At 41.8% G+C, this 25,016-nt stretch overlaps 1 protein-coding gene across 6 annotated transcripts in view; it reads left to right on the top strand.

The window, feature by feature from the left end:
• The first annotated feature begins 681 nt into the window (after positions 1–681).
• foxn3 (forkhead box N3) overlaps positions 682–25,016 on the top strand; it is a 101,749-nt gene continuing 77,414 nt past the window's right edge. The window contains exons 1-3 of one of the 6 annotated variants that reach the window (XM_079633506.1): positions 682–837; positions 7,527–7,625; positions 9,242–9,645. The gene's annotated coding sequence lies outside the window, so the exon portion shown is untranslated. The other 5 variants (XM_079633509.1, XM_079633511.1, XM_079633508.1 and 2 more) reach the window with 5 other exon arrangements.

A 25,016-nucleotide genomic window follows, 5' to 3' on the forward strand; every position in this document is an offset into this window, starting at 1 on the left:
CTTTTACTGTTTGTACACAATGATGACGTAGCAACGTATGCGCGCGCATATTGGCAACGGAAGTATGGCGAGAATCAGCAGAGTGTCAAGTGGGTGCTGCAGACGCGAGCATTTTTTATTATGTCCTCGCTCCAATCAACACGTTTAAACGCCAGCAGCCACAGGCGCTGCCGGTTCTTCTGAAATGGCCGTGATCCTGTCGGAATCCTATAAAACTTAAGCCCCTTGGTGGAATATTGATTAGTGCAACCGTAAATGCAACAACCAGACATTTTGATGCTGGGAAACAGTTTTGATAAACTTTTGGAGTTGCTAACACATTAGAGCCAGTGGGAAACAACACCACTTCCATTGCCAAAATGCGCGCGCAACTATTTGATCACGTGGGCTTGTAAAAGGGTCTATACAATTTAAAGGGGACCTATTATGCCCCGTTTTACAAAATGTAATATAAGTCTCAGGTGTCTCCAGAAGGTGTCTATGAAGTTTCAGCTCAAAATACCCCACAGATTATGTTTTATATTTTTGAGTGGAAGGAAAAACATGCAGGTTTCATGCATGTATCTTTAAATGCAAATGAGCTGCTCCTGCCCTGCTTTCCAGAAGAGGGCGGAGCCTGTACCGCTCGTGCATCGGATACTCTACCAATAACAGAAACATCTGTTTGGTTTTGATGATCATCCCTACCACGGTCAATCTCACATGACATTGCAGTTCTTCATCATCATGAAAATGTATGATCTGCAATGGTTTTAAAGCCATATCAGTCTAAACTTCTGATATATGGTTTTCTGAGCACACAGCCGCACGCGCATAGAAAGCTGGATGTCAGACGGCGTGAGTATAAACTAAGTTCTCTTTCACGTCTTATTACGCTTAAACTGTCAAATACACACAATGGTATGTCAAAAATACACAATTAACGTTCACATAAACACAGTCGGTTATGTCTGTGAACGTAAATAGCTGCTAGAGAAACAGAGCGCATAGGCTATTAGATCTGTGTATAAAGTGAAAGCAGCTGTATACAGTACCTACTGCTGTGTGTATGCTGTTAATATGAATAAAACGACAAAAGAAAACAGAAAATCACTTGCTGCTCTTGACTGAATAACTTTAGTAGCTTTAATAAGAATACATGATTCCTTGAAAGCTCAAAAGCTGCTGTTAAATGCTCTGGCGAGGAGACAAACATGGCGGACTGTGTACAGCTCACTCAGGGCGATGCCTATAAAGCAGAGTCTGTCAGCAATCGTGGGCATATGCATATGATTTATGGGGATTAAAAAAGAGAAGGTGGATTTTTACCATTATAGGGTGGTGGAGTACACACACTGCCAACACATTTATCTTCAAATACCATATAAATGTGAATTTAGCATAATAGGTCCCCCCTTTAATACTATATTTTCACATTACACTAATGGGAATTATTAATTAATTGTGTTTAAGTAGTGATAACTAGTTTTTAGGTTTATTTACTTTTGATTGGAAATGAGAATGCCGGAATATAGGCAAAATCGTCATGAAAGTAATTTTACAATGTAAAATAATTCTAAGATTTGCTTAATTTTCTTATGAAAGAAATATATGATTTCTTCTTTCTTTCTTTTGATGTAAGTGTTGACAGGTTTTTTAAGATTCAACCCTACCGACGTGAAAATGATCAAACGCTAAAGTTAGCTTGCAATATATCCAGCACAGAGGTCATTGTAAGCATTTTTCTATCAAATTAATCTTTTTCTCTGTAATCATATGTGAATGGCTCTCTCTTTTAGCCTGATCCATTGAACAAGTTTAGCATTAGAATATGAAACCACAGAAATCACTTCTTGTAGGCAACAACATGACTGTTTACCAATGTTCTGCCTAGTGCAGAAACATATTCATATTTTATTTTCTGTAAGTGTTGCCTGAAATATCATTTGAAAAATGCATATTTCTAATCCTTTGATTGCACTAAGCAAGCACTTCGCACAGGAATTATGCTACATTAATTCACTTAAGTGCCTCGGGCAAAATATTATATGATGAAGACATTCATCTGGGCTTTGTATTTTTTACTTTTTTTTTCCAAATGCGTTCAAAGATGTAACAGAGGAAGGTGGAGTAATTAACTGAGAGGAACATTAATTGTATTATTCTCGTGACTGCTGTATGTAAATCATTTTAATGAGTACAGAGAAACGAGATTGTGATATAGGAAAGGAATGGACATACATAGTTCATTTTATCAATAGTGTCATTGCTATTTTTTTTTTTTTTTAATGTTGAAAATGGTGAATAAATGTAAATATAGAACCCAAAGAAAAACCCAATGTCCAGACTAATGTTGTTTTTGTTTCCTCTCGGTTTACTAGAGAACTTATTGAGCACTTGCTGCCTGGAGATTTTACATTTAAACAAGCCACGTGAGGGAATTTTACAGTCATTTTACCATAATTAAAGGGTGATGTGAAGTGTGATATGGAAAAATCATTGTAACATCCTCGAGTGGCTTATTGTTTTCCTAAAACAGCAACATCAATATGATGACAGACACTTATGTTCAATAAACAATTGCATTTGTTAATGATAATAAACAATTCTCCTGCTAAGTAATATAGTTCATTAGCTCAACTGCTGACTGTTTATGGTTGCCAAGCAACGAAATGATCAAAGATGAGTGTGAGTGCACATTAATATAGAATTCAATTGAAGTGCAATCACAGGTGTGTTATATCGTTGTTTATCCAATCATACAATTCGTTTTATTAAAGCAAAATCATGAACATGCTCTCATTATAGTTTATTTATTTATTATGGCATCATGAGTAATTTTTGCAACCATATTTGTATGAATATATTTTTATATAAAATTTCTGTAAATCACTGTTTGCTACATTTCATCTTTGCAACCTACTCATAAAGATCTTGCTTTATACTGAGTGAGATGTGCTGCTATTTTTATATATTTAGTGGCACTTGAACATTAGCACTAGGGAACACAAACAGAATTTCATCCTACAGCTGCTGCAAAAGCTGAATCTTTTTGCCAGACGTTCAGAGGCCGGAGCATTTGGCAGCTCAGTCGGTTTCTGTTACTGAAACGTTATTGAACATGATTAACTGCTTGATCTGAAAATGTACAGTTTTGAAAAGCTCTTGTGCTCACGAGTCTGGCTTCATTCACATAACATAAAAACCAATAGCTCTATTTTTTTTTTTATGCATCAGTCAAGGACACAAGCATTTTTTTCTTTACACTGTTATTGTAATAATGTGCTTCAAATTCACAGCCTCGGTTAACATTTTATTTGGGTTAAACTGCAGATCTAGACTTATTTTACTCGGTACAGGTTGCAAAGCAGGAAATATATTGTGTTCCCTTTTTAATGCTATGCAAATTCTACATAAATATATTTACTAAGAGAAATCGGTAACGCTTTAGTTTAGGGTCCAATTCTCACTATTATATATTATTCTCGCTGAATACTCACTATTCATATTCCCAGCTATGGGTTAAATAGCAATATGCCATCTTGGCAGCAGGAGTTGGCAGTCATGGTGTGAGCGCAGCCGAAGGCTTCAGCTACCGGTCACCTATGGCAGATAACTAAGCGGAAGTTCCATCTTACGATCAACGGTCAGGGATCAACACCCAGTTAGCGGGTACTGCGGGGCAACCTATCACTTCCCCAGCTGTCGCACATTTGTGCTCCGCTGGCGCTTGCAGTGCTGGGTCCAGAGGTGGATGCTTTGTTCTGGGCATGCATTCATCCACTAACTTCTTGCCCCGGCGCTTGACGTTCAAGCAACTACGATGGAATTGTCTGGAAAAAACTCAGCGACTGGCAACTCGGGAGCCCCCCGCAAGTAGGGGTGCTGTCGTTGCTCGGCAGGGCTTGCGTTCTAGGCAGGCGCGGCCCGGTCGTCATCCTGCTACTGCCTCCCAACTGCGTTTGGCATGTTGGAATGTCCGCTCTCTCGGAGTGACTTCCTGTCTTGACGGACTCCATCCTCGGAAGTCTGCTGTTATAGGCAGGGAACTTCTTCGACTCAGGGTGGACATTGCAGCATTAAGCGAGTCGTGGCTCACCGGAAGTGGCTCTGTACGTGAATCTAACTTCACGTTTTACTGGACTGGCTATCCTGACAATGAAAGACCTAAGCATGGAGTGGGTTTTGCCATCCACAATAAGCTGCTTGGTTTCATTGAAACTCCCATCTCCATCTCTCCCAGGCTGTCGTCACTGCGACTGCACACCACCTCGGGTCCAGTGACATTACTTTCTACCTATGCCCCAACGCTCACTTCGCCAGATGATCAGAAAGATCTATCTTTCTATCTCCTCCTGAATGAAACTCTTTCCAACATTAGTCGCGGCCATCGCATAGTCATCCTTGGCAATTTCAATGCTCGTGTAGGCAATAACACCACTGCCTGGCCAGACGTGCTGGGTCCACATGATGTGGGCTCAATGAACGACAACGGACAGCGCCTCCTTGAGCTTTGCGCTTCACATAAGCTGTGCATTCCATCATCTTTTTTTGAAGGCTCAATGTGGTCCAAGATGACTTGGCAACACCTACGCTCCAAACGCTGGCATCAACTTGACCATGTGATCATCCAAAAAATCCACCTTCAGGACCTCACTCATGTCAGGTCTATGCACTCTGCCGACTGTGACACAGATCACTCACTTGTGCGCTACAAGATTAAATTCAAACCTAAGAGAATCCATCTGTCTCGTCCAAAGTCGTCTCCGACGCTTGATGTTTCTGCAACCAAGTCAAAGGAAAATTGGCAACAGTTTCAGGCTTCGCTGCAAGCTAATTTTGTTCTGTCCGCCCCCACCCAGGATGCTACATCGGCCTGGCTGCGCTTTCGTAACATAGTTAGGGATTGCGCACTCTCCAGCTTCGGCAGACGTACTCAAACACAGCCTGACTGGTTTAGGTGTCATGCAGACACCCTCCTACCATCTCTTGCTGATAAGCGTGTGGCACGACTGGCTGTCAAACAAGACTCCTCCCCTCGTACCATTGCTCTTTGGAAGCAGACCTGCTCAGAGGTCCAGCGCCTAACACGGGAGGCAAGACACCTCTACTGGGAAAGCATCTGCAGGCATGTAGAACTTTGCTCTGCTACCGGTAATACTGGTGGTATGTACCAGGGGCTAAAGCAAGCTCTAGGATCTCCTGTGAAGAAGTCCTCCCCTCTACGATCCTCAACAGGAGAAATACTTACAAACCTTGACGATCAGCTCAATCGCTGGGTGGAACACTACAGCTCACTGTATGCTGAGCCTGTAACAGCTAGTGAAGCTGCTATAGTATCTGCTGTTCTACAACTCCCAATCCTGCTCGAGCTTGACAACAACATCACTCTAAATGAGGTTACAAAAACCATCAGCCTTTTGAAGAACAACAAAGCCCCTGGTGCGGATGGGCTTCCACCTGAAATCTTCTTAAGCGGTGGCAACACACTTGCCGCGGAACTCCATCACCTCTTCTCAACCTGCTGGAATGAAGGCAACATCCCCGATGAATTACGTAACGCTAACATAATTAGTCTGTATAAGAACAAAGGGGATCGCTGCGACTGTAACAACTACCGCGGTATAGCCCTTCTCTCCCAGCCTGGCAAGGTCTTTGCCCGCCTCATCCTCCCACGCATACAGGTCATTACAAACAGGATACTTCCAGAGAGCCAATGCGGCTTCCGTCCCGGTCGCTCTACCATAGACATGATTTTCTCAGTTCGCCAAATCCAAGAGAAATGCATTGAGCAAGGTCGGCCTCTGTATGCAGACTTTGTCGATCTGACTAAGGCCTTTTGACTACGTCAGCAGGGTCGGCCTCTTTACCATCCTCCGTCAACTGGGCTGTCCACCCAAACTCCTGAAAATCATACAAGAATTTCATGATCAAATGAAGGCAACAATACAGTTTGAGGGCTCTCGCTATAAGGAATTTCCAATTTTCTGTGGTGTGAAGCAAGGTTGTGTACTAGCTCCAACTCTCTTTGGTATATTCTTTTCCGCTGTCTTGCGCCGAGCATTCCCTGTTCCATCTGGAGTGTTACTTCACACACGTAGCTCTGGCAATCTCTTCAACCTGGCGAGACTACGCGCAAAAACAAAGATCAACCGCGTCCATATCCCGGAACTCCTATATGCAGATGATGCCGCCTTCATTGCCAACTCTGAGACTGAGCTGCAGGCTATGTGCTCCTCCTTTGCTGCTGCTTGTGAGGAGTTTGGATTGAAGATCAGCCTGGGAAAAACAGTGGTCTTTGCCCAACCTGCTCTGCTCTCACCCACAATCACCATCAACAACAGCGTACTGACTAACGTCACAAAGTTCACTTATCTGGGTTCAACAGTCAACACCTCCAACAGTCTAGACTGCGAATTGGACATCCGTATTGGGAACAACCTTCGGCAGGCTTAGTGAGAGAGTATGGAAGAACAATTCACTGTCTCTCCACCTAAAAATCAAAGTTTACGAGGCCTGTATTCTCAGCACTCTCCTGTACGGCAGTGAAACTTGGTGCACCTATCGCAGACATGAACACCGTCTGAATACTTTTCACTTTCGTTGTCTGCGCTCAATTATTGGCATAACTTGGAAGGACCAGGTTCCAAATTCGGCTATCCTTTCCACAACTAAAAGCACAGACCTCTACACTATGTTGCGCACCCGCCGCTTACGATGGGCTGGCCACACCTACCGCATGGATGATAACCGATTACCGAAAGCAATTCTGTACGGTGAAATTGCTGATGCCCCACGCCCAGTCGGCCGGCCAAAGCTCCGCTACAAGGATGTCCTGAAGCGTGACCTTCAGTCGTTCGGCTTTCCTAGCGAAACCTGGGAAACGCTTGCTGGTGACCGAGCAATGTGGCACGCCACCATTAGATCTGGTGCCAAAAGATCTTGCCAGCAGTACACAGACTTTCTTAACAGTAGAAGACTGAAGCGCCATGCCAATCGTCGTCCTCGACGCTAAGGGCCTGAATGAATGAATGATCTCACTATTAACGAGTTGCTTATTAAGCATGCATATTACTAGGATACTGGCTGTTTATTAGTACTTATAATGAACATGTTTATGCCTTATTCTGCATGACCTTATTCTTCATTCCTAATCCAACCCAATTCATACCCAACTTAACTACTACCTTTCTAAATATTAATTAGCAGTAATTAGGAATGTATTGAGGCAAAAGTTTTAGTTAATAGTTAGTTAATAGTGGGAATTGGACCCTAATCTAAAGTGACCGAAATCACAATTATTTCAGTCCATCCTGCTCTTGAATTTTAATTATTGATTTGTGAGCACAGTGGACCAAATACATGCACAGTGTTTTGAACTGTCCTTCGTTACACAATTTCATCATCACTTGTAAAATTCAAATGCTTACTAAATGTTTAGGATTTGTATACTTACAGCATAAATTCTAAAAAATATATTTCAGCCTTTAAAAGGATAAAAAAAAGTATAAATTCCCCAAAATAACATCACTTTCTTTTCCCATCAGATGCCGCTTCGGGCCCGAGAAAAACACTGTGGTGCATGACATCTCCACTTGTGTCCAGGGCCCTGTCTCATTGTTCACGGGGGGGCCCCAAGATCTGCGGTAAGCCACTGAGTTTACATTGTGAGCACATTAGTCAACTGTTATTTAGATAAGGGCCGCGTTTCACTTGAGACACTTTGATCATCAGGAGGCATTTTTCACATAAGCATCCACGGTATTTTACAAAAATTCCCCCCTCTCTGTCTCAATCTGTTTTTGGGAAAAGAAATGAGAAGCGCAGTTACAAAGCTCCCTACTGAGGAGGTGGACTCAGCCCCAGGCTGATCATATGGCCGGCGGCCTGATTCGTGCAGCTCTTGACAGATATAAGCAGCCCGAATTTCCCCCTGTTTTGCAGTCTGCCGCTCCATGTGTTGCTTATATTTATAGCCTTGGCTGTGGCGTCCGTGCACATAATAGTTTTAGCATTGCTGCCACATTTATAATAAAGAACACCTCAGAGTGGTAGCAAAGGATTTGGGGATTTTATGTTTTAAAAAAAAATGTAAAACAATATTAGTATTTCTTAAAGGGCAGGGCTAAAATTACATTCTTTTCAATGTCATGAGGCTTTTAGTGGTTGTTCTCAATCTGTTATTAAAAAGTAGGTATGTGTTTTGATACTAAAAAGCTAAAAAAAACATGCAAAAGCGTATTTATGTCCTCAGGCATCAGGTGACATCTGTTGTGATCTTAGCAGATGCTACCTCTTTTGTAAGATCAGTTTGCTTGCAATGTTCACGTCATTTGCAACAAAAAAAACCTTTCAACTTTTCATGCTGCTGACGTCATGAAGGGATTTTGTTGTGCCATACTTTAGTCCCACTTGAGTCATTTATCTGAATTTGAGAGAAAAAAAAAAACTTGGTCGGATATCAACTGTCTTAAAGGAGTATTTCAAACAAATATTCTCATCTGTGGAAAAGATTCAGGAAACTCCAAGGCACTCTCTTTAGAAAGGTTAAAAAGCCTTTATTGTTATGGCTTGGTCGTTTTAAACCTTTAAAACACTTTCGGCATACAAGCCTTCGTCAGGGAGTCAACCGACGATATTTTCATCTGCTCACCCTGACTTCTTCTATTTGTTTATTTTTAAATAAGGTCTGCTCTTTTCCATTCAACTTTGCACTGTGAGTCTCCAAAAATCACCATCGTTATAGTTAATATTACCTCTGCAATGTATTTCAAGTCTTCTAAAGCCATGCAACTATTTAAACTTGCTACATTGCAGTTGGTCACAAGACATGTGAGAATCATTGATGTCAAACCTTCCGATTAAACTTACAGTGGAGAGAAATTTTATCAGATATGTTAACAGTGAATAACCAATTTCAGTTATTGTATTTCTCCAGGATAAATGTTCAACCTAACGTCTCATTTTGACAAAGCTACAACTGTAAAAATGCTCTTTATTGCCTCTGTATTAAAAAAGTGATATTAGTTATTGTTTTAAGCATACACCTCAATGAATTTTACTAGATTTCTCTAAAACCAAGATTTGACACGTCATTTTGCACACAAAAAAAAAATTCTTGAAAAAAAACAATCTTAAAGTTTTAAGTATGTTTTGATATTTATGCGACATTATAAACATATTGAGTTAGAAAATGATTATTGGGTATTATTTGATCTTTATTAGATCAGTTTGTAAATTATTTTACGCATTTCCCCCCCAGGTAATGGATATCAAACATCTCTCCATCTCTGTCCATCTACAAATACCCCGAGAGTGGATCTGGCACAGCGGAGGACTTATCAGCCGTCTGTAGAGTGTAGCCCTGGGTTACACATGGAACAATGGCATTCTTTCAGTTAACACCAGAGACACTAGGACCCAGCGAGATGCTTCCCTCCTCATCAGGCTCCCTTAGTTCCAGAGCTCAGTGAGCGGTCTCAGAACAGAGTGCAAAGAGAGAGAGAGAAAGAGGGAGGGAGAGAAAAAAGCCAAGTGAATGTTAGAGCCCACTGTGGTCACTGCTGAAATACTGAATCTGAGAGAAATGGAGGGATTAACCAGTCGGATTTAAAAATCTGGAGCTCATGCGGAGGCAGCCAATCAGGGGACGATCTGGATTAAAAGGTTTGTGTCTGATTGATCATTCTTGCTGTAATCTATCAGGGCTTTCTGTTTTGTCAGGAGTCAGCCGGTGTGTGCAAGAGCGTCCGCGTGCATTTAGGCGCAACTGGGAGATCTGGGCTGGTGAGTCTAGTTACGTGTGGGACATGTGCTACTTACGCCAGATGAAATATTGTGACAGCAGAGACAGGAAAGAGGGCACGGTCCTGTCACTGAGGAATGGATGTCACTGCAGCTGTAAACAGTGCTGGAAGAGGTCTAGACCGTCCCTCGCTGAGCGTGCCTCGGGGGTCGTTCCCTTCCTCTCCTTGTAGACTGGTTGATGTTTTTCTTGGTGCCGATGAAGTAACATCTCGCCCTCAGGATGTAGGGCACTCTGTTCTGGTTGTTAATGTTTGTATTTGATGTTCTCAAGTTCAGCACCCAGGGTTCTACGTGAGGAACTTTGCTCCGAGACTTGTCAACAAATGCAGTGTTAAATAAAGCAGCCACCGAGTGAAGTTTGAATGTGCTCGCTGGGTGGAAAACAAGTCAGCGCAGGGGAGCCACATTGCTCCAAATGATTTCACCCGCTTAAACCAAGGAGACAGAGAGACTACTGGGAAACTATGCAGTGAGCGCTTGAGAGAGAAAGAGAGAGAGTGTGTGTGTCTGTGTACTTCCTATAAACACTTAAATTGTGTTCCCATTCTTGTCTGTGAGGATAAACATAGGTATATTCTTACTTTTTAACTTTTGCTTCATTTCTGGTTTCTGGTTTATTTCCTTGCTGAGCTGGGAAAATGAAGCTTTCCCGTTGTAATCTGATAGTTTAAAGTTGCAATTCTTCAGTTCAGCTGTCTTTTCTGTGCACGCTGGGACAGCAGCTGAAAGCCCTGTCCTAGATGCATGCTCCAGTCAGCTTTTTTTGCTTTGCAACTGTAATCTGCATTCTCTCTGTTCATTTGCATTCATGAGCATTAAGTTCTGCTCATCCACAGTCTACTGCTAAAACGATCCGCATGAATGTGTTGGTACACAGCACATCTTGTGGATTTATTGTCATTAGAGCTGGACTCTGGTAACTCTGGCCGTTCTGCTGAGTTTTGAGCTTTCTGCGGTTGTCTGTCTGCGAGTCTCTTTACCACAGTGCTATAGCAAGTTTTTTTCTGGGAATCTGAGATGCTGAGTTTGTGTTTTCCACAAGTTTCCATTTTCGTCCTAAAATATACCGAAATACCTTGATAGCAATGTCCCTTTTAGAAAAAGCTTCTGGCATGGAGGCTGTTTTGCTAGGGAAAAAACAGCTCTTGGATTCACTCTATTCTGGTCGCTAGATCTTTCTATAAATATGTAGAGTACAATGAAGACAGTTTCGTTTTGTTTTACGCTGGCGTGTCGCGCCATGCTGTGCTGTAAGTTTTCCCTGACCCTCTGTTTCCATGGCCCCCTCATGTGGCCGCTCTTCACTGCCTATAGCACGAGCTATCTCCGCCTATGAAAACACGGCGCGTGATTGGCTGATCCTGCAGATGCACAGGAAGTTCAGGGTTTCTAATAACCACCCAGAGACACAGTTACCATAGAGACAAAGATAAGCCCCCTTACTAAAAAAAGGAAAAAAGCCTGCATGTCATCACAGCAGCCTGCAGAAAGCGTCTGCTCTCTCTCTCTCTCTCTCTCTCTCTCTCTCTCTCTCTCTCTCTCTCTCTCTCTCTCTCTCTCTCTCTCTCTCTCTCTCTCTCTCTCTCTCTCTCTCTCTCTCTCTCTCTCTCTCTTCTGCCAGTTCTCCTATTAGCAGCTGCTCAAACAGTACAGCCCCTGCCTTATGAAGGTTGCCTCAGGTTTTCTTCTCTCACCGCTCTTCAAATGCACTCTGCACTTAACGTGAGTTCTGCTTTGCTTTTTTACTAACTTTCCTCAAATCCTTTATACGTCGTTGCTGCGCTCGTGCACTCACTCGTGTAAACTTCTGGTGAGCGCACAAGAACTGGAAGCTTTTAACAAATCTAAAGCATTGACCCGTGCCTAAAGGGCATGTTTGTGCTTTTGTGTGCACCCTTTCCTGTGGTTTGCACAGACTGTAATGTTGTCCGTCTGTCTGGCCAGAGCTATTTTTGGGGTTTGATGGAATGGCAGGCTGTGTGTAATGGTGATACCATAGGTTGCACATTAATTGATTTCAGGAGTATTGTTGAGGCTGTTAAAACGCTGCCTCTCAGACCAAGAGCATTTGAAGGACTTGAGGCTACAGCCCACACCAAGTCCGGTACCTTTCTTTTCTGATTTCTTCTGGTTTTAGCGAGCATCCCCTGCAAGTTTTCCTCAAAAGTTGGAGGGGATGCTGTGGGGGCTGGGGCTGAGGAGCTGTTTTGTGTGACGTGCCGAAGGGAGGCAGAGCCGCCGGTGAAAGGGCTTCCTGTTGACGGGAGACTTGTGTTATCTGAGGAAAGGGCCTGTTGGCAGGAAATGTGTCAGCCGCTTGTTTTCTTTAAAGTAAGAGGATGTGTCGTGGATTACTTGTTTCGTCTTCGGCGGGAGGTTTGGAGAGGGGAGGGAAATCTCTTTGCTCTGAACTTTTGTGAAATTCGATACATGTTGCCTTGACAATTTTTCCTCAGTTGGTGCACGTCGCCATTGTCGTCATGGCGTGTGAACAAAGCCCTTGAAAGATCCAATATCCTCGAGCAAAATTGTACGCCCCACCATAGACCCTTTCAAATTCAAATGCTATACAAATTCCTGCCCGGAAAGTGACTATTATAGTTCTGATTTGGTTGTCGTTGCAGTCTGAGCCAGTCTTAGAGGAGGGTTTAAGCATGTCTGTTTACAGCAGGGTGGGTCCCCCTGGAGACCCCCATCTCTCGTTTGGCACATTTGCATTTCAGGAGATTAAGCATCAGAAGTTTCCCAGTATGGTGGGTGGCTGCTGGCCCGGGGCGTGCAAAGAGCCGGCATTATTTAAGCATGCTGGGCCGCGGGACGAGACCGGGGCGCCGTCCGTCCGTCACAGTTGAGAGGTGAAGTTGGCTGCCGAAGAGGTCAAGGCGCTTTTTATTTTGAGGCAGTGGAGTGTGGGGCTCCTCAGCGGTGCACCTCGTCTTTTTTTGTCTGTCTAAGATCTTGTAACAACAGCCAGTGGCTTGTCAACGGACTGAGTTTTGCGCCGCCCTTCATGAACATTAAACAGTACGGCAAATCAGAGACGAGTGCTCGACGAGGCAGAGAAATATGTCAAAACATCAGAGGAGTAGACAGGCAAAAAAACACCTGACGGGAAAGAATGGGAAATATGCATGATGGTTCAGATTCAGAGTTTCGCTCAACGCTCTACTGTCGCTCGTCTTCTAGACCGTAAAGTGAATACGGAAGAGGGTAGATTCAGATATTCTTATTAAATGTTTTCGCTTGCGATTTGCAGTTGAATTCTCCAGGGCCGTTTCTTTGTGATGTGTAGCATGGCAAATCGTTGGAGTCTGTGATAAAGGTCTCCAGTCAAAACGCATCTCCTCATCGGGTGTTCTGTCGTGTGTGACTGAAAGGCATCACGTCCTCAATCAAAATGAGGCCATACATCTTCACCCCTCATGCTATCTCCCCTCTATCGCTCTTTCCCCCAGGTGACCTTCAAGCTTTTTATTTTATCTCTATCCTAGTGATTAAGTGTCTGGAATGCATTTGATGATGGTGGCAGCCTAATGAATGATAGACCCTTGGCAGCAGTACCTCTGGGAAGCACGTTTACTGCTTGCTGAGCTCTGGCTGAAAGTGGGTGAGCTACAAAGACATGTTTTGAAACTCATACCGTACGTGTCTTGTGCTAATCTAAAATGAACTTTATCCACTTCCAATGTCTAAAAGACATTGTTTCCTTCTTGCACTGTCTCTTCTTTTTTTTTTTTTTGTGCCTCTCTGGTTGCACAAGAGGGAAAAAATAACTGTAAATTTGATGAAAACACTTGGGCTTCCAGCAGAGAAAAATGAGAAGTATTGCTGCTGCCGAAATGGCTGGCCACTTAGGTCCAGTGTGAGTGCATGACCGGCTCTCCTATGCACTGGAATTATATCCCCAGCTGACCGCTGCCGATCAAATAATAACATACTCTAGAGCGGCATTGACACTCAAGTTCACACCTGGGTCAAAAGGCCTGTGCTGCAGGCATGATGAAGGATTGTGCCCCAAAGTGCTCACTGACTACAGCGGCTCTTCACTGTGGCTGAACATAATTGTTAAGAGCTTTAAGGAATGCTGCGATCCTTTCAAAACTATGTGTTCGCTTACGCTTCACTATTATTATTGCTTGGGTGACAAAATTAATGTTAGGTGTTTGTTCAAATCCCTAGAACTAAGTATTAAACTTAAGCGTGTATCTCGTCCTGCTCTGTTTATGCTACAGACATGAATGAAGCCTCAAATTGTGTAGGCACATTAAGGAGGTATTATTTTTCTAAGTGACATTCAATTTTGCCTGCTGGATGATAAAAAAAAAAAAAAAGACTTACTGATGGAGGGACCCAATATAGATTTAATCCAGTAGACTGTATTGTTGTCACTTTGTAATTTTTAATTTTGTTCCCCTCTGTCTTCCCTCTTCAATTCTACTATTATATGTATTTACATTTATTAGGGCTTGGTGAAATACCAAAAATTTTATATCTTGATATCTTTCCAAATTTGGCGATAATCAATGTATATCTCGTTCTCGTAGGGGTGTAACGGTACATGTATTCGTCCATCAGAGTACGGACGTCACGGTTCGGTGCATACACTCAGACGACGCATACAGTCAGTTGCAGGCAATCCACACTCCAATCCAGAAAGGGGCGTGCACGGCAATCTAATGATCTTTGCTAACCACCATAACAGAAAAAAGAGCAGAAGAAGAAGAGACGATCTATGTATGCACCAATTGAAAACAAGAGTTCAGATGGCACGCAAGAGCTTGCTTGTATCCTATAGGCTAATTATAGGTCTTTTAGCTCCCGACATGCGCAGTTGAACCTGCGTGACGTCGTGTGACGTAGGGTGATAATTCCCCTATACGCTGAGTTTCGATAGATTTTTGTGACGTGCTTTACAAGCTTCACGAAAAGGAAACTGGGACGGTAGAAAACGGCATCCTGTTTGTTTTCTCGAATTATGTTTTATTCTTACCTAAATTACCATAATTAGATAAAAACTTTCAAGTTGTTTTCGCTGTTATAAATTATGAGACAAAATAATTTGGCATTATGCCGATTTGTGTCGTGGAAGTCTCACTACAGTGCGGTGATATAATATCATGTCCTGGAATTGGGAAGCCTCAGGTGCTGCTTCACTCCCTGTCTCCTTGTGGAAAGGTGAAGTAGGCTATTTTTCTCTTGCTCGCTCTCCGTGATCTTTCCGTGATTTCTTGAAAAAGCATAATGTTGGACTTTTAAGCATCCACCATTGTCACTGCATGTTAATTAACTCTTACGCGCATAGACAATGCCAGTGCGTAGCACAACACGTTAATCAAACCAATACGTTTGAAAACGGCCGTTGCAATTTACTGCGCAGCACTGCTCAGTCTAGCAATTAGAGTAACAAATCAACAATTCCTTAATTTTTTTATTTTAAGTAATCAGGAATCTGGTGGGGAGGGCAGGACGAGTAAATGTACCGAACTCACATCGAAACGTGATCCCAAAACCGAGGTACGTACCGAACCGTGTACCGTTACACCCCTAATATCTCAATATTTTTGCATTTACTCTAGAATAATAACAAAAAGGTGGTTTTGTTTTGCCCTTATTTGGATAGAACAGCAATTGTTTCAAAGCAAATCAACAATGTTTGGTGCAAAAACACAAATGCTGATGTCCCTTCATTTCATTAATCTTCATTTTGGACAATATTTGATATTCACAATATTCTGTAATTTTAAAATATATATCATTTGACATGTTCAAGCTAAATAGATTAACGTCTTAGTCTACTGTGGAGAGAATGTAGTTATTTTGACTTTGCGTTCAATCAACGGACGTGTTGAGATGTTTGCTTCTTCTTAGATTCTATGTTTGATGATTTATTAGTGGTTTAAATAGAAAGCAGACATTTTTCCTCTGCATTGAAGCACTGGTGGCTTTGTGTGTGTGTTGTGTGATGATAGTGGAGAAGGGCTGCGATTCTGGGCCTAGTGTTGGATCAGTGTTGTTAAGAGGGCTTGCATTGTTCAGACTGATCCTATTGTCCTCTGTTCTGCAGTCATCAAGGGCATTGAGAACTCTGGCTGTACAGCCACTGGACATGGTCTATTCCCTCTTATAGCCAGGGACGTTCGCCCAAAGACACAGAGACAATCACATTCTCAAACACAGATACGCATACAGGTCATGTAGGAGTCGGCTTTCAGATAAAATGTCAAATTGAGCTGATTGGAACAGTCTGCAGTGTTTTATGTAGTTTGAGTAAGTGGTTTTCGGATCCAGCTGTAGCCTTTAGAGGCCGGTTTATTAACAGAACCGCACTTCCGTGGTGGGCTTCTTACAAACCTGCTGAGTTTTCTGCTCATTTATGACAACTCCCACTGGAGCTGATGCCCTGATTGTTTGAGAAACCTGACAAGTGCAAGCCATCTCAGAGTTCAGCTTGAACACATCCTCACAGGCCAGATCTCATTCGGAAAACTCGGGAGAATCAAGTCATTTCCATCTCCTCTCCCGGTCTATCATCAGTGTCATATTTCATTGATATTGCTTTCATTTTTGTTCTGTCAGGGAGGGCACAGCCCTGCTGTCGAGCATATAAACAACTGTATTTTACAGGGCTCTTGTGCAGCGGGGTGGCTCTCAGCTTCATTTTCGGCGCACTATGGTTTGTATCATTCTCTCTATTCGTCAAAGGCGCGCACACACACACACACACACACACACACACACACACACACACACATCCTGTGCCTAATCACAAGCCCAAGGCAGAATGTGTCTTCAGTGAATGACTGTCACCTCTCAGTGTCAAAACACATTCAAAACATTGTTGACATCCAGGCACTGACTCTGCATCGATTTACTACTCAAGCGAAAGTGTTATATCACGCCGAACGTTGAGTTTTTTTTGTGTCAACTTTATTTATTTAGAGAGTGCAAATTCTTTGCTGGTGGCTCCCTTAAAGCTGCGCTACATTTGCTGCTTTTAATGTGCAAATCACCTCGTTCATAGCCTCCACCACTTCCCATAGATGCCGAGCAACAGCCCTCCTCTGCTTTCACGCTTACGCACCCTGCTTCTCTCTTTTTTCCCCCGCTATAACACTTTTCTCGTTAGCTTTACTTAGCAGTGTGCCCCCAGTCCACTTGACCTGTTTTCACTCAATAACTGTTCATTTAGCCTGTAAAAGGGGACCGTTTCTAAAGAGGCATCCCAGCTCCTCAGGCTTTATGAACGAGCTCATCAGATGAAGAGGGGTTGTAGAAGTGTTAGTGAGTCGTGGAAAGCCCTGAGCCTGGCCTGAGCCCTCATTAATGACTTTAGAGAAGAGGCCAGCACTGATGAGCCTAACCCCTCGAATTACTCCGCTTTTGTGCGAGCCAATGCATTGTAATGCTTGTTTGAATTTAATGAAATGCCAGATGAGGATCGGTTCTTGATTGGGAGAGGGCTTGGAGTGCTCTGGGAGCCATTCCCGGTTAACAAGTGCGAATTTCACTTCGGTGGATTCTGCAAGAGTAGTTTATTTTCTCAAACATCCAATTTTTGTTGTTGTTGATGTCGTAGTAACAGGGTGGCGCGGTGTCTGACAGTTTTGTCTGGCATGGAAGTGGACCAAGTTCACATCTAGTAACCGATTTAAAAAGGAATTTTGATTTTGAGAGGGGGCTTAAGAGTGCCCTGGGAGCCATTCAAAATTTTGACGTGGTAGTAACACAGGCTTGGAGTCTGACAGTTTGCGAACGGCGTGAGGATTGGGGTCTGACTGACGCATCGCAATGAGACGTCTCCGCTGGGGGTAACACACCAGACCACATCAAAGGAGGGACAGTGTGACATGAGAAAATAAACATTGCACATTTGATAGCTCTTCTATTTTGCACTTCCAGTTTTTCTTTCTTCAACCCCCCCTCCTCCTCCCCCTCCTTGCCCTCCTCTTCTTCTCTTTTAGAATTTCTGTGCATCAGCACCTTCCCTAAGGTGGACGATCTAATCAGGACGGTATCATTTCTCTCTCCTGCGGCAAGCTTTGCCTCGGCAGCACCTGTCAAACGCTCTCTGTCAGAGGGCAGAGTGACTTTGAAACCCTACTAATGACCCTAGACAGCTTTTCTCTCACAATCTCTTCTGCAGATCTTGAAGAAATGTGCTTCATCTTGCATACAGATGATTTGTCAGCTTGAATTTGTGGTTTATCCGTGCTAATGCCGGAATTAAATGCTTCGAGGAGCATTAAAAATTAGTAGTAACTGTCTTCTTCAATGAGATGGTACATGACCAAAGGAAAACGTTTTTTAACAACTTAGTAGTTCTTTATAAAACGATTAGACCTGTTAGTATAGCACATTATGTTATTATAAAATAATTTGATCACGCCGCATTTTTTTCACTCAATCTGAAGTCAAAATTTATTGTAAAATGGACATTGTCTTCCAAATCACTTCTCATTCTCATGTTTTTGGTAGCAACGCAAAAATGTCTCTGAAGTTGTTCCTGCTTTTTAGTGTGCTTTTAGCGTGTTTGCCACCATCCCTGCTGGAGTGCAGTTTCCCGTTCTCTCTGTTGCCATGACATTATCAACAAGAACAAACTTTGGGCTTGTGACAGTCAGCCTCCACCAGTGTTTGCAGAAGATAAGTGAAAGAGCCACAGGTCTTCAGATGCCTCGACAACACACGCCAAAGGGAAAATAAAGAGATGGACCTCTGGCCAGTTATGGTCTGTTTGGAATGTAGATTTGTTCCCCTCTCTGCAAACGCTTTCCGCGCCAGAGCGCTATGTGAAAGCACTCCCTCGTGCTATGTTTTGTTTTAACTCGATTATCAGAAGAAAACCGCCCTTCCACGGCCATCGGGCTGCATTGTCCTGGCGGTTCGTCATATTTTTCCAGGCCGAAACCAATTCAATTGGAAATCTAATTCTGTTTGTGAGGGAGCTGATTAGCAGGGCAGAGTTTCACTGGGGACAGTTTATAGTGTGGTAATGGAATGACATGTATAAATTGTCGTCTGACACATAGATTAAGTGAACCGGAGAGCATTAAACATCGCCACCATGTCTCCTTTTGGTTTATACACTTCACTTTGCTCTAGCAGGTTAAAACTCTTGTTTTAGTGATTGTGTATAGAACCGGTTTACTTTTCCATTAAGGGACAATTTTTGTCTCCTTAATTCCAGGGGCAATTTTACCTTTGTAAGGGCTGGTTTTATAATTACATTATTAAATGTAGAATACTTAAATTGAACAAATTACTTCAGTCAGTCAGAATGCTATCTGTTACCAATCAAATTTGATCAACATCAACAAAAGACATCTTTACACTGCAGTGGTGAAACAAGCTTCTTTTATGTTTTATTTTACAGACTGTATTACACAGCAATTGCATACTGTGTAAATAGCCTACATAAAGGGTAGGGCTGCAATATTATGACAACAATTATTGTCAATTTCGATTATTGGTCTTGGTATTATAATATTATTGTCAGTATAATACAACAAAAACAGTATTTGTGTGTGGAAACTGCATGTCATGTTCTGGCTACACAAGCAGAACACGCTTAAGAAACGTTTTTTAATTCGTTTATTGCTCTTTACGGATTCGAAAATCAAGACTTTTACATTGGTTGTTTCAGTAGCATGAAAAACAAAATGTTTATTCAAACTTGGAATAAATTATATAAAGAAAGTAAGCGAAGAATGTTCCCCATCACTGAATTGGTCGATGACTTCAGTGTAGCGTGAGTTTTGCAAAAACCTCTAAAATCTAAATGCCTTTGATTTGCTACTATTGCATTAATAAGCAGAAAAACGTGTTGTTGGTTACAATGCTCAACGCTGCAAAAAAAAAAAAGCATAAATGGAAATATGATGTAACTTCTAAATGTAAGCCACAATCAACACTTTTCATTCATTCATTGCGACAGATGTAATTTTGTTTACATGGACGGGGGCATTCTTTGCCCCCTCGTTTTAAATTTGAGGGGCAAATTTTGTCCATTTTGGTTGAATTTTTGCTTCAAGCCCCCTTTAATTTCCGACCCTGCTATAGAACCAAGCGGTTGTTCCTCAAGGTTACGGCAAGGACCGACCGCAGAATGTTCTCCCAGGCGTCGCATGTGCTGCCCCAGCACTAATTCAGCGAGGACCCGGTGTTCCTTATTCGGAGCGATGGGCTAGGGAGATATGCAGTTTTTTTGGTCCGTGGCTGTGTGATATTAACCTCAGCTGTAATTGCCTGTGTCAGCTGTGGGCAGGGATAGCGAGGCGTGATAACTTAATGCGCCAGCCCCGGATCCTGCTGACTCAAGCACAGCATGTGTTTTCCTGTGCCTTTCCTTGCCCAGGACAACGCTACAGAAACCTAAACAAGATGTATGCTCTGCCTGCGTCCCATGCATACCCCTAAATAGTTTGTCACTGGCGCTTTAGAATTGCGCTCCTGGGAAGGTTGCTGAGATGAAAACTCATCTGGATGTAAACATATGGCAGGCAGTTAAGTGTGATAGGTGTGTTGGTGGTTAATTGGCAGAGGATAGCGACGGAGACTGTGTTTGCATGCGTGTTATCGTGGCCTCGGCCTCATGCCTTTTTGTTTATCTGGCACGCGGTCAGGCTGCAGCTGCGTCGGGCCGAGCCGATGTGTGTGTGCGTGTGTGTGCTCACACCTGCCTGCTCCTCTCCCGCTAATCAGAGCAGATTACACTCCACAATTAGTCTCCCAACAGCTCATCACACCACGCCAAGACCAGAGCTCTCATCTCCTCAAAATCAGCCACACTTGGCAGCAAAGGCGACTGCCGACGTATAAGGTCTCAAGCTCACTTTTAGCCTGCGGAGCAAGGAAAGAGAGAAGCGAGATCTTAGAAAAGGTAACACTAGTTTCCCTGTCTTCTCTTGCCAGCGACATATTCTACATCTGTTATCCATGCCTGCTGTTTATGCTGGAATATGTGTTTATGGAGGGGGGTTTTATACGCCTGTGTGTCCTCCGCTCCTCGCTGGGCCCGTTAATCTGTCTAGATCAAATAAAAGTCGTCAGAGATGATAAATCCTGCCTTGCGCCGGCCCTCAACCATCAGCTTGAGACCCCAAGCTTCGCCGTTGCTTGGCAACTGTGTCAGAGGAGCATTGTCAGATTATGCGGCTCCACTTTTTCACCAAAGCTTTGGCAGAAGGTACAAACACCTGACTCGCTCAGATTAGGCTGCCTTTAAGGAAGTGTGCGCCTGCTACTGATCAAACTCTGGCTCCTGCTGATGTGTATGAGTGAGTTAGAGAGAGACTGAGAAGAACAGGTTATATATTTTGATTACCTCTGTCTGTCTCCTGCCCAGGTTTGAGATGGATTCTTGCTCTCTGCAGATTTAGGTCTCTGCTAGATTCAGGACACAGAAGAAGTCTTTAAAAGTTTCTTAAAGAAGTCTCCTACGCTCACCGAGGCTGCATTTATTGGATGAAAAATACAGTAAAACTGTAATACTGTGAAATTACTTAATTACTTAATATTATTACTAATATTCTGATAGATTTTCAAATGGGATTTATTCCTGTGATTGGAAAGTTGAATTTCTACTTTTAAACAATAGTATATCAACTTTCTTCAACTTTTTCTTCACTACGCAAATCAAAAGGAGACATTTTACTTACGTGATAAGTAAGCATTTTAATGATTCTGATTCATTTGAATGGTTTCAGTCCCTGGATATGGTTTCATTGATGAAGATGTAGATTCAGAAGTGGTGTTGTGGCACTGTCAGAATATTTTAGCATGTTGTTCCGCATTGGTGGCATGCTGGGAAGTGGGAACTGGAGTACTGCCTTCAGCACGGCAGACATACAGTAGGCCTGTATTAAGGTAAATTTGTATAATTTTTATAGCTAATTGTCCAGCCATACATTGGGCTACTGTACAAATAAACTCAGTACATTCACTGTTGTGAGTGTTACTCTTTCTGCCTGTACATGAACCTTTTATGAAGGGTGTTTAACCTTTTTTTTTTTTCATAAGACAATCTGGAGAATCAGTTAACTAATTTATCTGTTGCCCATTTATTTAAGTTTGATTGAAAAACAGATCTGTAAAGGCAGAATGTGTCTCTTAGTCTGAAGGAATATATCCTAAAACACACAGATAAGATTAACATGTTCTGCTGGTTTCATTTCCTATGTGAATCTATGGATGAGGGCCTTGAGTTGAGCATTACATTATCAGTATCATGGATTATCTGTTCACTACATAGCAGCTGTTTTCCATAATTCTTGCATTCATGAAATGCCTTGTTTGGCAAATGACAGCTGGGTTCATTTGTATTTTCACCTGGATCAAATTTTAGTTTCCGCCACGGGCACAATTTCCATTTAATAATGCCACACTATGAAAAAAAAAAAAAACTGTTGACACAACTATTTACAATTTAATGGTGTTCACCTTTACACATGTGCTGTTTAATTGAGGAATAAATAATTTGCAACCATTTAACCTTAACTGCAAATCAAATGCAATGAATAATATTTTAATTATGCTGTGCCAGCACTGCAAGCATGTGAGTGTTTGTGTGTGCGCCTGTTTATGCGTGTGTGATTTTGACTGCCTAAATTTAGTGTTGTAGAGAGCAGCTGTTTTACTCACCTCATTAAGGGATGTATCCTTTACAGATGAACAGAGTCATGCTAAGATCAGCCATCAATGCACACACAGCAATGGTTTTACACACACACAATATAACCTGCCATAGACTTCATTTTTTCTCTTTTATTTATTTACTTAGTCTCTGTCTATGTATATAAATTTACTCTCTTTCTACATATTGGGGTCAGTATTTATTGTATTTTTTTAAAGAAATGTATACTTTTAGCAAGGACGCATTGATCAAAAGTGACAGTAAAGACTTAGATCTCTATTTTAAATAAAGACTGGAGTAATGGCTGCTAAAAAATCAGGCTTACACTTTTGTTTAGGGTCTAATTCTCACTAATAATTAGTTACATCCTCGGTATACTAAGATATTGGCAGTTTATTAGTAATTATAATGCACATATTTATGCCTTATTTTTCTGCATGAACTTATTCTACATCCCTTAATCTACCCAATACCTAAACTTAACAACTACCTTACTAACTATTAATAAGCAGTAATTAGGAGTTTATTGAGGCAAAAGTCATAGTTAATAGTTTGTTAATAGTGAGAATTGGGCCCTAATCTAAAGTGTTACAAATTCAGCTTTGCCATTACAAGAATAAATGACATTTAAAAAAAATATTAAAATAGAAAACAGTTGTTAAATATTATTACCGTTTCACAATATCAGTTTTTACAGTTTATTTTATCAAATAGGCTAGTGCTTTCTCCACCTCTGACTAACTTAAATATTTTTGTTTAATTAAGTACTACTATCATTGTTATCCAGACAATCCTGATGGATAAAACAAGTCTCACCCTATAACATTTCCAGTGAATTAACAACTACTAGCACCGGCCAAATTTGTGTACTATTTTCAACAGTTTTTTTTTTTTTGTAAATATGGGTGTAGTATGAATACATTCCGAATGTACTACATCCTCGGTGTTTCATTGTCCATAGGTATGTATCCACCTTTTTTCTAACGAGTCTACTGCGATTGAGATTATGGGAGGCACTTCCAATTTCCACCGAAAAACACTGAAACAAATCATTTCAAATCATAAGGTTGCACTACAAATAATCCTTATCCATCAGTTTGACTGCAAGAGCGGTATAATTCCCTTCATGTTCTATTTTCAGACCAGGAGAATAACGTAAAGCTTAGTATTTTAATATGACATAGTATAACAAGAAAATCTATGGCAAGAGCTCTTTTTAGTCGCTGCATTATTTTCCTGCTGATTTTTTATTTTTTTTCCCCCTTTGTATTTGCTGTAACAGAATGAAAAAAGACAACATACACTGCACATTTGGATTTGGGGAGAAAAACAAGAGATTCTTAGTGCATTCCAGTCATTATTCATTATATATATTGTAATCTCGCTTTTACATTTTTTTCACTGTATTTGTGAAGACATTTCATGCACTTTACAAGCACTGAAAAGTAGGCATAGATTATACACACTAAAAATGACCCATTTGCCAAGGCTGCTTTACAACATAGATATTGTTTTATATGAAACTTGAATGAATGTGAAGTCATAATGTTTGAAAGGAAAGCAGGTCAAATGAGCAAGAAAGCTTAAGAATCTCTCTCACATGTTCCCGCTGACCCCGCTATCACTGAGACGGCTTTGTTTAGCTCTGATATGGAACCTCTTCCTCTGGTTCTAGCTATACCATGAGCTTTATTCAAGAGCACCGCCTGCCACAATGATGAATGATAGCTTATCTCTGTGACCACAGTTGACCTCGGAGACGTATTCAGCTGGAGGTGGGTGCTTGTGTGAATGTGCAGCTCAGGTTTTGACTAGTCTCTCTCGCGTAGCCAGACGAAGGTCTGGACTCCATCGCAGCTTTCTTTAGCCAAGGACCGCCCAAGAGGACGTTTGACTGTAATGCAATGCAACCAATCACAGTTCGTTTTGATCCGCGTCATGTTTAGGGGCGTGAAAATGTTAAGTCGATGTTCTTACGATAACAGACCGGCATGCATCTAATAAATTATTCATTCAAGAATGTTGTGCAAGTTTACTGCAACAATGTAGCCGTGAATTTCACATGCTTACATACATCCTATGTTTAGTCGACACTTGGAAGCACTCATTGTCACAGTTGTAAACACGACAACAAGGGGTTTGGTGTCACAACGACTTTGTTTCCAGGTGGACAGTTAAAGAACGCGACACACGCGCCTCCCAGACATCCTGTAGGATGCATTTAACCAATCAGATGATGACTTCGAAAATCTAGTTAAGTGTGTCATATACATCAGATGTTCAGCCAACAGGTCCGTAGGCGTGACGTCTGAGGCTAAGACTAGGTTTTGACAACATTGTGTGAGCCAGGCAATGTTCCCCATGAGGAAAATTGTCCGAAAATATACTAAATATCTCTTAATGAAAATCAAAAATGAGATGTGAGAGTTAGGTTTGGGTTTACAGGATAGAAAACATTATTAGCTCAGTATAAAACCTATAGAAGTCAATGGAAAGTGCTCACCATGATTAGTATTTGTATTTATGCTAATGACACCATGGGGTAAATGGCTCAGTAAATATACTAAATACGTCTTAATGAGCATATAAAAATGCAAAG

The sequence above is a fragment of the Phoxinus phoxinus genome (genome assembly GCF_949152265.1).
Source record: "Phoxinus phoxinus genome assembly, chromosome: 13".
Classification (NCBI taxonomy): Eukaryota; Metazoa; Chordata; class Actinopteri; order Cypriniformes; family Leuciscidae; genus Phoxinus; species Phoxinus phoxinus.